Source organism: Gallus gallus, chromosome Z (assembly GCF_016699485.2).
Source record: "Gallus gallus isolate bGalGal1 chromosome Z, bGalGal1.mat.broiler.GRCg7b, whole genome shotgun sequence".
In the NCBI taxonomy this organism is placed as follows: Eukaryota; Metazoa; Chordata; class Aves; order Galliformes; family Phasianidae; genus Gallus; species Gallus gallus.
Window position 1 is genome coordinate 80449676 of NC_052572.1, and position 12385 is coordinate 80462060.

Sequence of the window (12385 nt, forward strand, 5' to 3'; positions counted from 1 at the left end):
GATGCCTTTTCTGCCTGGTTTGGCCAAAGGAAGCCTAAGGTGATTTGCCATTGAATAGGAGAGCCCCAGTCCGGGACAAAAAAGACTCCGTTCACCTGGACAGTGTTAGCCAGGGCTGTGAGAACAGCCCAAGGATTTTGGAGAACTGCTCAACTCGGGAGCCTGAGATTTGGGTTCCTCCATCCCACGGTGGAACTTGACTGCAGCATGTGGATGCCACAGAAACAAAGAGGGCTGTGTGCAATGGACTGCGAATGTGCTGAATTTCTTGGTTTCAGTGATGATCGACTTTCTCAACAGAAGGCACCAAGAACTCAACGGCAAGGGACCTATCTGGGATAGGAGGCTACAGCTGGACTTGGAACCTCAAGGACTGCCAGGAAAGAAGCCATCTGCCAAAGCCCTGAGCCACAAAGTGCCGAGGAACTCCGTACATTCTCAGGAATGACAGCAGGGTGCCAACCGTGGATACACGGCTACGGACTGGTGGTAAAGCCCCTTCAGGAAGTGAGGAAGAGTGGTTGAGGGTGGTGGCTGCACCAGTGCTCAAGATTCAAGAACCTCGGACATCTACGCTAGGCCAAAGAAGAACAGTTTTAATATCTCATACAGTGTCTATACTGTTTTGGAGGTAAAAGGGGGGCACTGGCTCTCACCCCCAGGGCTTCCTGAAATACCAGGCCATCCTGGTACAGCAGGATGATGCAGAAATAACTGCAACTCCTATTGTCAACCCAGCATCTCTCCTTAGCGGAACTCCCGGAGAACAACCATTTCAGGACTGCTTGGAAAAAACTGAAGCTACGCACTGTTACCAGTCGGACCTGAAAGACGAATCCTTAGAAGATGCAGAAGACACCTGGCTTACTGATGCAAGCAGGTTGGTGAGACAAGGAAACCGTAAGGCAGGATATGCAGTGACTGCTACTGACAAGGTCACCGAAACACAACCATGACCTGGGGGGACTGTCTCTAGGAAGCCTGAAATAACTGCCTTGACAAGAGCCTGACATAGACGCACAGATGCTAATTGTGGAGTTGGGATGCTACATGCTCATAGGACCACCTGAAGAGAGCAAGGATTGCTCACGCACAAGGAAAAACAGCCTGATGTAAATCAACAAAGAGCGTGGCTATCATCCATTGTCAAGGACATCAGAAAGGGAACACCGTACCGGAAAGTGGAGAGAAGATGGTGGACCAGGGGGCAGAACAGGTCGTTGAAGAGGGCTTTAATTCCAGACCGTCAACTGAAAATTTCTGAACCTGAGTCAAAACCTGTAAAATGTTTTAAAGTGGATAGCAATCTAATTAATGATTTAGAAGGAAGAGAGCAGGCTGACAGATGGACATGTTGTTTTGCCCTTTGGTATTTTATAGAAATTGGTTCTAAGGGAGGATAAGAAAATGTATTGGGCAAACGGACATTACAAAGTACAGATCCTAGTACCAGGAAATGGGTTCAAGTGGGCCTATTGGGAAAGATAACCTTCCAGGGCAACAGTGACAAAGTGACTTCCAGAAACCCCCAAGAAAAGGGGGGGATCGCTGGATGTTGGCACTAACTGATACCTTTTGGGGATGGCCAGAGGTATTTCCCTGGAGGACTCCTAAGGCTGGGGAAGTAACGAAAATGCTGTTACATGCTGTTAATTCCAAGGTTTGGGGTTCCTGCAGCATTCTCAGCAGATCGAGGCCCACATTTTTGCCAAGGTGGTCCAAAAAAAAAAAATAAGCACATTATTGGGAATTGATTGGCAATTGCACACCTTATAGACGGCAGTCATGCGGACAGGTGGAAAAAACGAATCACCTGATCAAATTACAGATAGGAAAACTTAGCCAAGAGGCTGGGATTCCCTGGCTGCAGGCACTGCCTTTGGCACTTCTGAGAATTTGGACTAAACCCCAAAGCAAGGAAGGATTAAGCCCACATGAGATTCTTTATGGGTGACCCTATACTGTACAAAAGGAAATCTCTGTACAGGTGGGGGATAAGGTGTTGAGTGAATATATGGTCAGCTTGGCAAAGCAATTAAAGAAAATTGAACAAGCAGTATTTGGTGCCAGGGCACAAGGCCTAGATGGTCCAGTGCATGATGTATTGCCAGGCGACTATGTTTATGTTAAACCTCTCTCTCAGATTCACCTCTGGAACCAAAGTGGGAAGGACCCTACACAATTCTCCTGACCACCCATACCACTGCCAAGGTAGAGGGACTTACACTGTGGATACGTCATACCCGCCTGAAGAAAGCACCAGGACCACAGCGGACAGCAGAAGAGAGCGGACCACTGAAAATCAGGATCCATAAGCATGTATAAGATTTTGATAATAGTCAGTATGATTGGAGCAGTAGTCATAGCTTGGCAAGAGAATAGCTACTTAAAAATAACTGATAAAATTGGCCAGGCTCTCAACAAATCTTGTTGGATATGCACTGCCTTCCCTAGAGGGGAGGGAAAAGTGCCTGTTTATGGGATAGTGGCACTACATTGGACCATTCCATATTGGGTAGAGCACAGAAAGTGTAAGTTTGGGATAGAAGACAAGTCACAAAAGGGACCTAAGTTTGATTTACTAGTTATTAACTTTACTAGATCTATCTTTGTAGGCAGAAAAACTGATGGTAAAGGTGGGGTGGAGGTTGGATGACGGAACTTGACAGGCATAGAGTGTAGTTGGGAATATGGAAATTCAGGGGTAATATCAGGGATCAGTGAAGCTGGAAGGTGGAGCCAAGGTGGGGGGTGTGATCCTAGAATCGATAAGGATTCTCACTGGGTCTCAGATAAGAACATACTCGGAATTGTAGAGATGGGAGCATCATTCACTCACCAGGAAAAGATGGCCAGGCCATGTCAGTTACCTCATGGATACTGGTGGCTATGTGGAGACGGCCAGGCACGAAAGGCATTACCTTTAAATTGGACAGGGACTTGTACTACAGGATACTTAATACCCCAGACCATGGTGCATGAGAAAATCCCTTGGGGACTCCTGAGGATCCCTTGAATTAGAACTAAGCATACATACAACCCCCTAGCTATATATAACAAGGGATACCACAGCTTTCTGAGAGCTCTTATCCCAGCTCTAGGAGTTACCCAGCTAGAAAAAGGTATAGTAAATATCTCTGCAGCTCTGGAAATCATGGAGAATGCCACAACAGATGCATTACGGGCAATCCAAGAATAGGTATCCTCTTTATCCAAAGTAGTACTCCAAAATAGGATGGCATTAGACCTATTAACAGCCAAGGAAGGAGGGGCATGTACAGTAATAAATCAGAGTTGCTGTGCTTACATCAGTAAGGATTTAAGAACTGAAACAGATTTAAGGAAAATTTGGGAACAGATGAAAGTCCTGCACAGGACAAGTCAGGATGACACCAACTGGAAGGAAGATTTACGGAACCTGCTTTCTAGCTGGCTACCAAATCTAGGATGGTTAAAGCAGCTCTTCCTAGTTTGTATCATCTTGGTACTGATTGTAGGTTTTACCTGTGTGATGATAAAGTGCTCTGCCTGCCTGTGCCGAAATACGAGAAAAGAATACGAGATATGGAAGAAACATGAGCTAAGGCAAAAGGTGGAAAGTGGGACCTATTTTGGGACACATAGAACAGATTAGAGAATCTAGCAGGTAGACGTCCAGCTAGATTATAGAAAAGGGGGGAATTGAAGGGCAAAATCAGGTCCCTGCAGTATAGAAAGAAGGGCTTCATAGCAAGAAAAGAGAAAGCAGCTTCACAAGGTAGACATAAGGGGCAAATCGAGATACTTTATGTAGAGAGTATTAGAAAACAAGGGATTCCAAGCACTATCACAGGCGCTAGGTCCAGAATAACGAGGAGAATGAAGGCCATAAAGATAAGGACTGGAGAACAGCTCAAAAACATTTGGCAGGGAGGTGATTAGATGTCTGAAGTGCAAGCTGAAACCAGTTCGGGGGATGCCCCCCCTTCAGGGTCACAAGTTTGCAGCGAGGAAGACTATGAGCCTTCGTGAGGAAGACTACAACCTTTCATCATCACGACCTACTACGCACGCGCAAGGGGGGGAGGGACTGTATGCTAATGGGCTCTCGGGAATGTAGTGAATATGTATCCAAATTCCTGTCAATTACTGATTATGTATTAGTTTGACCTATATCTATAGCACGATTTCTTCGGACGGTGTGCAAGTTAGGTGGAACAATCCCCCTTGCACCAGGGTGTACGCGCGTCACCAATAAACACATACCTGCTCTATATCCTTACTGGCTATAGGGTCTGATTTCCGCACGTCAGGGCCTTCCAGACGCTCTCACATCACAGGGAGAAGCGGCACAGCTCTCGTGGCACAAAGCTCAGAGAAGGCTGCAGAAATCAAGGTTGCCACGATGGTGCTGCTTTCAAACAACGTGACTTAGCGGGCACGAGACGGGAAAGACAAGGTTCCGGTTCAGAAGCCTCCAATCCCCGTGGATGTGGCTGTCTGCAAAGACCACAGCTGCCTGCTTTCCAGCAGGGGGACGCTCACCCAGCAAAGCACTCACCCACCAGATGCCTTTCCGACAATCATAGCATCAGCAACGTTGGAAAAGACCTCCATGATCATCCAGTCCAAACACCCACCTACCACCACCATTTCCTTCCCACTAAGCCACGTCCCTCACTACAACATCCAGTGTCCCTTGAACACCTGCAGGGACAGGAACTCTATCACCTCCCTGGGCAGCCCGCTCCAGCAGCTGACCACTCACTGGGAGAAGTTCTTCTTCACATCCAACCTCAATCTCCCCTCAGGTAACTTGAGGCCATTCCCTCTAGTCCTAGCACTAGTTCCATGCGAGAAGAGGACCACCCCCACCTCAACACAACCTCTCGTCCGTCACGTAATTGGACAGAGGGAGAAAGTCTTCCCTCAGCCTCCTCTTCTCCACACTAAGGAATCCCACTTCCCCCAGCCGCTAACCATCACATTTGTGCTCTACACCCCTCACAGCTTCATTGCGCTTTTCTGGACACACTGCAGGCTTTCAGGGTCCCCCTTCTAGACAGGGGCCCAGAACTGAACACACTACTCAAGGAGAGGACTCACCAGTGCTGAGTGCAGTACAGTGGCGATGATCACTTCCCTGCTCCTGCTGCCTCCGGCCCTTTGCAGTGCACTTTCACTCTAAACGGTTCCTTCTGCGCTACTGCTCGGATCCTCCCTTAGGGCTGGAGCTCAAGAGGTCTACAACACAAAGACCGCAACGTGCAACTGGAAGGCATGTCTCAAAGCCTGAAGAGTGAGAACGGGACCCCGCAGATAGAGACTCTGAGAAGGGCCTCACAGGATGCCTGGGGAAGGGGACCTGCAAGTCAGACGCAAGGGAAGAGCAACAGCTCTCCCTCCTTTTCTTGGTAACAGCGAGATAGTAGTGGGAGTTCTAGGTTGTGTGATTGTTATCACCATCTGCTGAGTGTTCCGTACCATGGATCTAATCATTTCAGGTCCAGCTGACTTTCAGAGAAACCTGGAAGCTTACTGACTCATGTACTAGCCTTATGAAGATGCCAGCTAAAAGACGTCGTCAGCATTGTGGCCTACGTCGAAACCATGGCTTTTGTTCTAAAGATCAGAGTGAGTGTGGTGTGAGTGAGATGCGTTCCTTGCAGGGAATGAGTGTCAGCCTGTTTGCATAGTACTGTCTTCTGATTGCGGGGAAGCGTGTCAAGGAAGGTGGTCAGGCTTCTGTGAGATCTGTGAAATCCAAGTGTTCACATCTGAACAAGATCAGTAGGCGGTGTCCAGGGTTGCCTGTGGAAACTCTGAGGAAATGAGGAATCAAGAAGAATTTGGTCAACATCGTGGGAGGCTCCCAAGGGAAGGAAATTCCCAAAGAAACCCCGTTGGGAAAAAGGGTTAAAGAGAGAGTGAGTGTATCTGCAATGGCAGGAGAGCAACCCCCCACACCCCCTCCCGCCCTGGACCCACACAGAGAGTGCTGTTGTAAATAGCGTTACTTGCAAAGGGGGGGAGGTGGAGAGGATGGGGCACTGGCAGTGAGAATAGCCTTCATGTGCAGAGATCTCGGAAACCCAAAATTCCAGTGTTAGCACTGGAAATCTCCGGAGAGGAGAGGAGGAGGTGAAACTTAAATGTCATGCTAGTTGTTTATGTAGTGATGAGACTTTGGGGAAAAGCTGCAGAAGGATGTAGGCTGAGGAAGGCCAAGATGAGCAAGGTGGTAGATCCAAAGAGAGCTGAGCAAGAGAAAGGAAAAAAATGGATTGAGGAACAGAGATAGTAAGGCCATTGGGAAGAGCAACAGCTGTTCCTGTTGCGGTGCTAGAGAAGAGCCCAAGGACACAGAGGTCCCCTCAGAAAGAGGGACGGGGGGGGCCTGGAAGAGCCCGTGGAGGGGGAGGCTTCCAGCCCTGCTGGACCAAAAGCACTGTGCCAACTGCAGGGAAATGAGACAGCGGTGCACAAATCCAACCGTCTCTGATTGCAAAAGCTGAAGAATGGCAACCTGAGAAGTTATTCCTAGCAAATCCACCGGTGAAATCGCAGCTAGGAGAGCAGGAGAAAGAGGTTTCGTTTCCGGTGGGCACGGGTGCCTCTTACCTCCCATAGATGATTTTGCAACACAAGTCGCAGCTACTGCCCAACAAGAAAAGGCTTCCCTTTTGGGATCAGTTCAAGAGAGGCTGAGAAAATAAGGAGGAATACATACATGCCTGTAGATGCCAGGTTCTCCAAAACCGTTCCTCTGGCAAGACTGATCAGAACAAATGGATGCAGCGAGTCAATTCAATAATACTGGAGCTAAGGGTCAAACAAGATGAACTGACTGAAAATGGTAAGTCTGGCTTACATACAAACTGGGACAAACAGTGGTGTACCCCCAGAAGTTACAGAAATCTTCACTAAGGTAAGCGTGGCTACCATCCATTGTCAAGGACATCAGAAAGAGAACACCGTACCGGAAACTGGAGAGAAGATGGTGGATCAGGGGGCAGAGCAGGTCGTTGAAGAGGGCTTTAATTCCAGACCGTAAACAGAGGTTACAAAGCACGATCCTAGTACCAGCAAAGGGCTACAAGTGGGCCTATTGGGAAAGGGAACCTTCCAGGGCAACAGTGACAAAGTGACTTCCTGAAACCCCCAAGAAAAGGGCGGGATCGCTGGATGTTGGCACTAACTGATACCTTTTGGGGATGGCCAGAGGTATTTCCCTGGAGGACTCCTAAGGCTCGGGAAGCAACGAAAATGCTGTTACATGCTGTTTATTCCAAGGTTCAGGGCTCCTGGAGCAATCTCAGCAGATAGAGGCCCACATTTTTGCCAAGGTGGTCCAACAAAGAAGCACATGACTGGGAACTGATTGACTGGAGCACTGACGCTCCAGTGCACCATGTATTGCCAGGCGACCGTGTTTACGTACAATCTCCCTCAGATGTACCTCTGGAACCAAAGTGGGAAGGACCCTACCAACTTCTCCTGACCACCCACACCACGGCCAAGGTAGAGGGGCTTACACCGTGGATACATCATACCTGCCTGAAGAGAGCACCAGGACCACAGTGGACAGCACAAGAGAGAGGACCACTGAAAATCAGGATTCGAAAGCACGGAGAAGAGTTTCAGAATGGTCAGTATGAGGGGGGTAGTAGTCACAGCTTGGCAAGAGAAGAGCTACTTCCGAAGAACTGAGAAAATGGGCCAGGCTCTCAACAAATCTTCTTGGATATGCAGTGCCCTCCCTAAAGGGGAGGGAAAGGTGCCCCTTTATGGGATAGTGGCACTACATTGGACCGTTCCACATTGGCTAGAGCACGGAAAGTGTAAGTTTGGGATAGAAGACAAGCCACAAAAGGGACCTACATTGCATTGACTAGTTACTAACTCTACTAGGTCTATCTCTGCAGACAGAAAAACTGACGGTAAAGGTGGGGTGGGGGTTGGCTGACAGAACTTGACAGGCATAGGGTGTAGTAGCGGGTGGAACCAAAGTGTGGGGTGTGATCCTAGAATCGATAAGGAGTCACACTGGCTCTCAGATAAGAACATACTCGGAATTGTAGGGATGGGAGCATCGTTCACTCTTCAGGAAAAGATGGCCAGGCCATGTCAGATACCTCATGGATACCACATGGTGGTTATGTGGGGACGCTCAGGCACGGAATGCAGTACCTTTACACTGGACAGGGACTTGCACTACAGGATACTTAATAGCCCAGACCATGGTGCGTGAGGAGATCCCTCGGGGACTCCTGAGGACCCTTGGGATTCAAACGAAGCGTACATACAACCCCCTAGCTATATAGAACAAGGGATACCACCGCTTTCCGAGAGCCCTTATCACGGCTCTAGGAGTTGCCCAGCTAGAAAAAGCTAGAGTCAATATCTCTGCAACTCTGGAAATGATAGAGAATGCCACAACGGATGCATTACGAGCAATCCAAGAAGAAGTGTCCCCTTTATCCAAAGCAGTGCTCCAGAATAGGATGGCACTAGACCGATTAACAGCCAAGGAAGGAGGGGTATGCACAAGAATAAATCAGAGTCGCTGTGCTTACAGCAAGAAGGATTTAAGAATCGAGAGAGATTGATGGAAAGTTTGGGAACAGATGAAAGTCCTGCCTAGGACAAGTCAGGATGACACCAGCTGGGAAGGAGATTTAGGGAACTTGCTTACTAGCTGGCTACTGAGTCTAGGATGGTTAAAGCAGCTCTTCCTAGTTTGCATCCTCTTGGTGCTGTTGGGAGGTTTTACCTGTGTGATGATGAGATGCTCTGCCTGCCTGTGCCGGAGTACTAGAAAGAAAAAGGAGATATGAAAGAGAGTTGAGGCCAAAGGTGGGAAGTGGGGCCTATTTTGGGACACGTAGAACAGAATCAAAATGATCTAGCAGGTAGAAGCCCTGCTAGACTATAGAAAAGGGAAAACTGAAGAGTGAGAACAGGAGCCTGCAGTTAGAGAGAGAAGGGCCTCACAGCAAGAAAAGGGAAAGTAGCTGCACAAAGTAGAAACAAGAGGCAAACAAAGGGAGTTTAGATAGAGAGTGTTAGAAAACAAGGGATTGCAAGCACTTTCACAGACACTAGGTCTGGAATAACAGGGAGGATGAAGGCCATCGAGATAATGACTGGAGAGCAGCTTGAAAACACGGGGCAGGGAGCTGATTAGATGTCTACAGTGCAAGTTAGTGTGCAAGTTAGGTGGAGCGATCCCCCTTGCACCAGGGAGTACGCGCGTCACCAAGAAACACATGCCTGCTCTATATCCTTACCGGCTATACGGTCTGATTGCCGCACGTCAAGCCCAGAACAGACACCTCTCTCACCTTGGGCACAGCTCACCAACCAAGAGCCAGGCCTTGCCAACTTGGTTGATCTGCAAAGGCGGGAGGGGGCCGCACATCACACCAGAAGTATCCATTTCACTTGCAGCTCCATGGAGAGAACAACACCAACTAACAGGCCTGAATGAATTTGCTCACAAGATGAACAATGAGATTGTTCTTCATTAAAAAGCACACAGAGATTCCTAAACAAAAAAGAGAACGGCAGCACGTCAGATCGGCCAAACAGATTCCTGTTCCTACGCCTCATCCTCTTACCCCAGCTTGCCTCCCCTCATCCCCTTCCCCTACTCCTCCGTGATGCCCACTGGCTTCAAGTCAGGTCGCAAACACATAGGACTCCTTCCACACGACTCCAGCAGAAAGGATGTCACACTTGTTCCATACACTCAAACGGACCAAGCAGTGCTATCACACTCAACACACGCAGAAGCAGTCAAACCCTGAGTACGTACGTCCCCTCCTGCACTACTGGAGCCCACAGCTCACCTTCACACCTCCAGGGATTTCTGCTCTTTTACACTGACGCAGCCTCGCTACAGCTCCATGGCGGTCACACAAGGCCTGCAGGACCTCTTGCTCCGCAAACCCCGTCTGCAGGCATTGCTTCATGAGGTTCACCACCTGCCCTCCTGAGCAAAAACAAGCACTGAGAACGACAGCAAAGCACACTGGATTCCACCTGGCCTGGTCCCCAAGCCTCAGGCATACCCTGCTACGCAGACTCATCCCCAGAGCCTGGCTGGACAGCAGCACATGCATCATTCCTCAAACGCCCCAGCCAAGCAGCAGGGGATCAAAGTGTTGCGACAGCTGAAACAAAAATGCTCGGGGACATTCCTGCCAGCACTGAACGTGAACAGATCTACCACTGAGCAACAGGACGTGGGACAAACAGCAGAAAACAACCAACCTGCACAACTAACTCGTTTCCGCTTGGTCCAGATGTCTGTATGCTCCCTCCCACGGCCCAGGCCAAGCTTGCAGAACTGCTCCTCCTTTGTGCAGGACGACAACGGTGCCCATGGCATGTGGTGGCTATGCACAGCATGCCTTCTACTTGCTTTTCCTCTCTCCGTCTTCCATCACCAAACAGCACCTCCAATCTCTCCCGGCTAAAAAATCACTTGGGGAAAAAAAGAACTGGCAACCTTGCTTTTAAAATTACAACTTGATGCTTTAAAGCAGAAGCTCACCTAGCAAGGACACCTACCTTAGACAAGCTCAATCTACACGGAAAAGTTATTCCTCTGCGTCTGCACACTTGGCACGCATTTTCAGCTGCAATAGTCAGCCCAGCTCTCAGCACAGCTTTACCATCCACAGAAAGCCAGTTCACCGCCGCCATCTTTTTCTCTCTTCTGAAACACTCTACTGCTGCAAGAAGCAACGATTACAGTCACACAATCACAGAACTGTAGGGGCTGGAAGGGACCTCTAAAGATCACTGAGTCCAACCCCTCCCCCCACAAAACAGGCTCCATGCAGCAGGCTGTACTGTAGGCATCCAGCTGGGTTTGGAGTATCTCCAGAGAAGGACAATCCACAACCTCCCTGGGCAGCCTGACTACATACCCCCCGCCCATAACCTCCCCACAGCCACCTATAGCCCCAAATCCTCCGATGGCTCACCACAGCCCCAGAACCCCCCTAGAGTACCCCTCAGCTGCTTATAGACCCATACGCCTTAACAGTCCCTGCACAGCCCCCGTCACACCCATATCCCCCTATAGAATCATAGAATCGCTAAGGTTGGAAAAGACCCACAGGATCATCCAGTCCAACCATCCGCCCTTCATCAATGGTTCTCGCTAAACCATGTCCCTCAACACAACATCCAAACGCTCTTTAAACACTTCCAGGCTCGGTGACTCCACTACCTCTCTAGGCAGCCCATTCCAGTGCCTGACCACCCTTTCAGACAAGTAGTATTTCCTAACGTCCAGCCTGATCCTTCCCTGACGCAGCTTGAAGCCATTCCCTCTCGTTCTATCACTAGTCACCCGGGAGAAGAGGCTGACCCCCAGCTCACCACAACCTCCCTTCAGGTAGTTATAGAGAGCAATAAGGTCTCCCCTGAGCCTTCTCTTCTCTAGACTGAACAACCCCAGCTCCTTCAGCCACTCCTCATAAGGCCTGTGCTCCAGAGCCCTCACCAGCTTTGTTGCCCTCCTCTGGACACACTCCAGGGCCTCGATGTCTTTCTTACATTGAGGGGCCCAAAACTGGACACAGTACTCGAGGTGCGGCCTCACCAGTGCTGAGTACAGGGGAATAATTACTTCCCTGTTCCTGCTGGCCACACTATTTCTGATACAAGCCCGGATGCCATTGGCCTTTTTGGCCACCTGGGCACACTGCTGGCTCATGTTCAGTCTAGCATCAATCAACACCCCCAGGTCCATTTCCTCTACACAGTCTTCCAGCCACTCTGCCCCAAGCCTGTAGCGTTGCCTGGGGTTATTGTGGCCAAAGTGCAGGACCCGGCATTTGGTCTTGTTGAATCCCATCCCATTGGCTTCAGCCCAGCTATCCAACCTATCCAGATCCCTCTGTAAGGCCTCGCTACCCTCAGGCAGATCAACACTTCCAGCTAGCTTGGTGTCATCTGCAAACTTACTGAGGGTGCACTCAATGCCCTCATCCAGGTCATCAATAAAGATATTAAAGAGGACAGGCCCCAGCACCGACCCCTGGGGAACACCACTCGTGACCGGTCGCCAGCTGGATTTAACTCCATTCACTACCACTCTCTGGGCCCGGCCCTCCAGCCAGTTCCTTACCCAGCAAAGAATGTATCTGTCCAAGCCACGATCTGCCAGCTTCTGCAGGAGAATACTGTGCGAGACAGTGTCAAAGGCTTTGCTGAAGTCTAGGTAGACCACATCAACAGCCTTTCCCTCATCCACCAGACGGGTCACTGGATCATAGAAGGAGATCAGGTTGGTCAAGCAGGACCTGCCCTTCGTGAACCCATGCTGGCTAGGCCCGATCCTCCGGTTGACCTGCATGTGCCGCGTGATCTCCCTCAAGACAATCTGCTC

The 12385-nt window shown here is 49.6% G+C and overlaps 1 long non-coding RNA gene across 1 annotated transcript; it reads right to left on the bottom strand.

Annotated features, from left to right (window-relative positions):
• Window positions 1-9913: 9913 nt before the first annotated feature.
• Window positions 9914-10312, bottom strand: LOC121108428. Its single transcript, XR_005842935.1, has 3 exons — window positions 10255-10312; window positions 10053-10154; window positions 9914-9973 (listed from the first exon to the last, which is right to left on the bottom strand). It is a non-coding gene; the product is annotated as an uncharacterized LOC121108428 (long non-coding RNA).
• Window positions 10313-12385: the final 2073 nt, after the last annotated feature.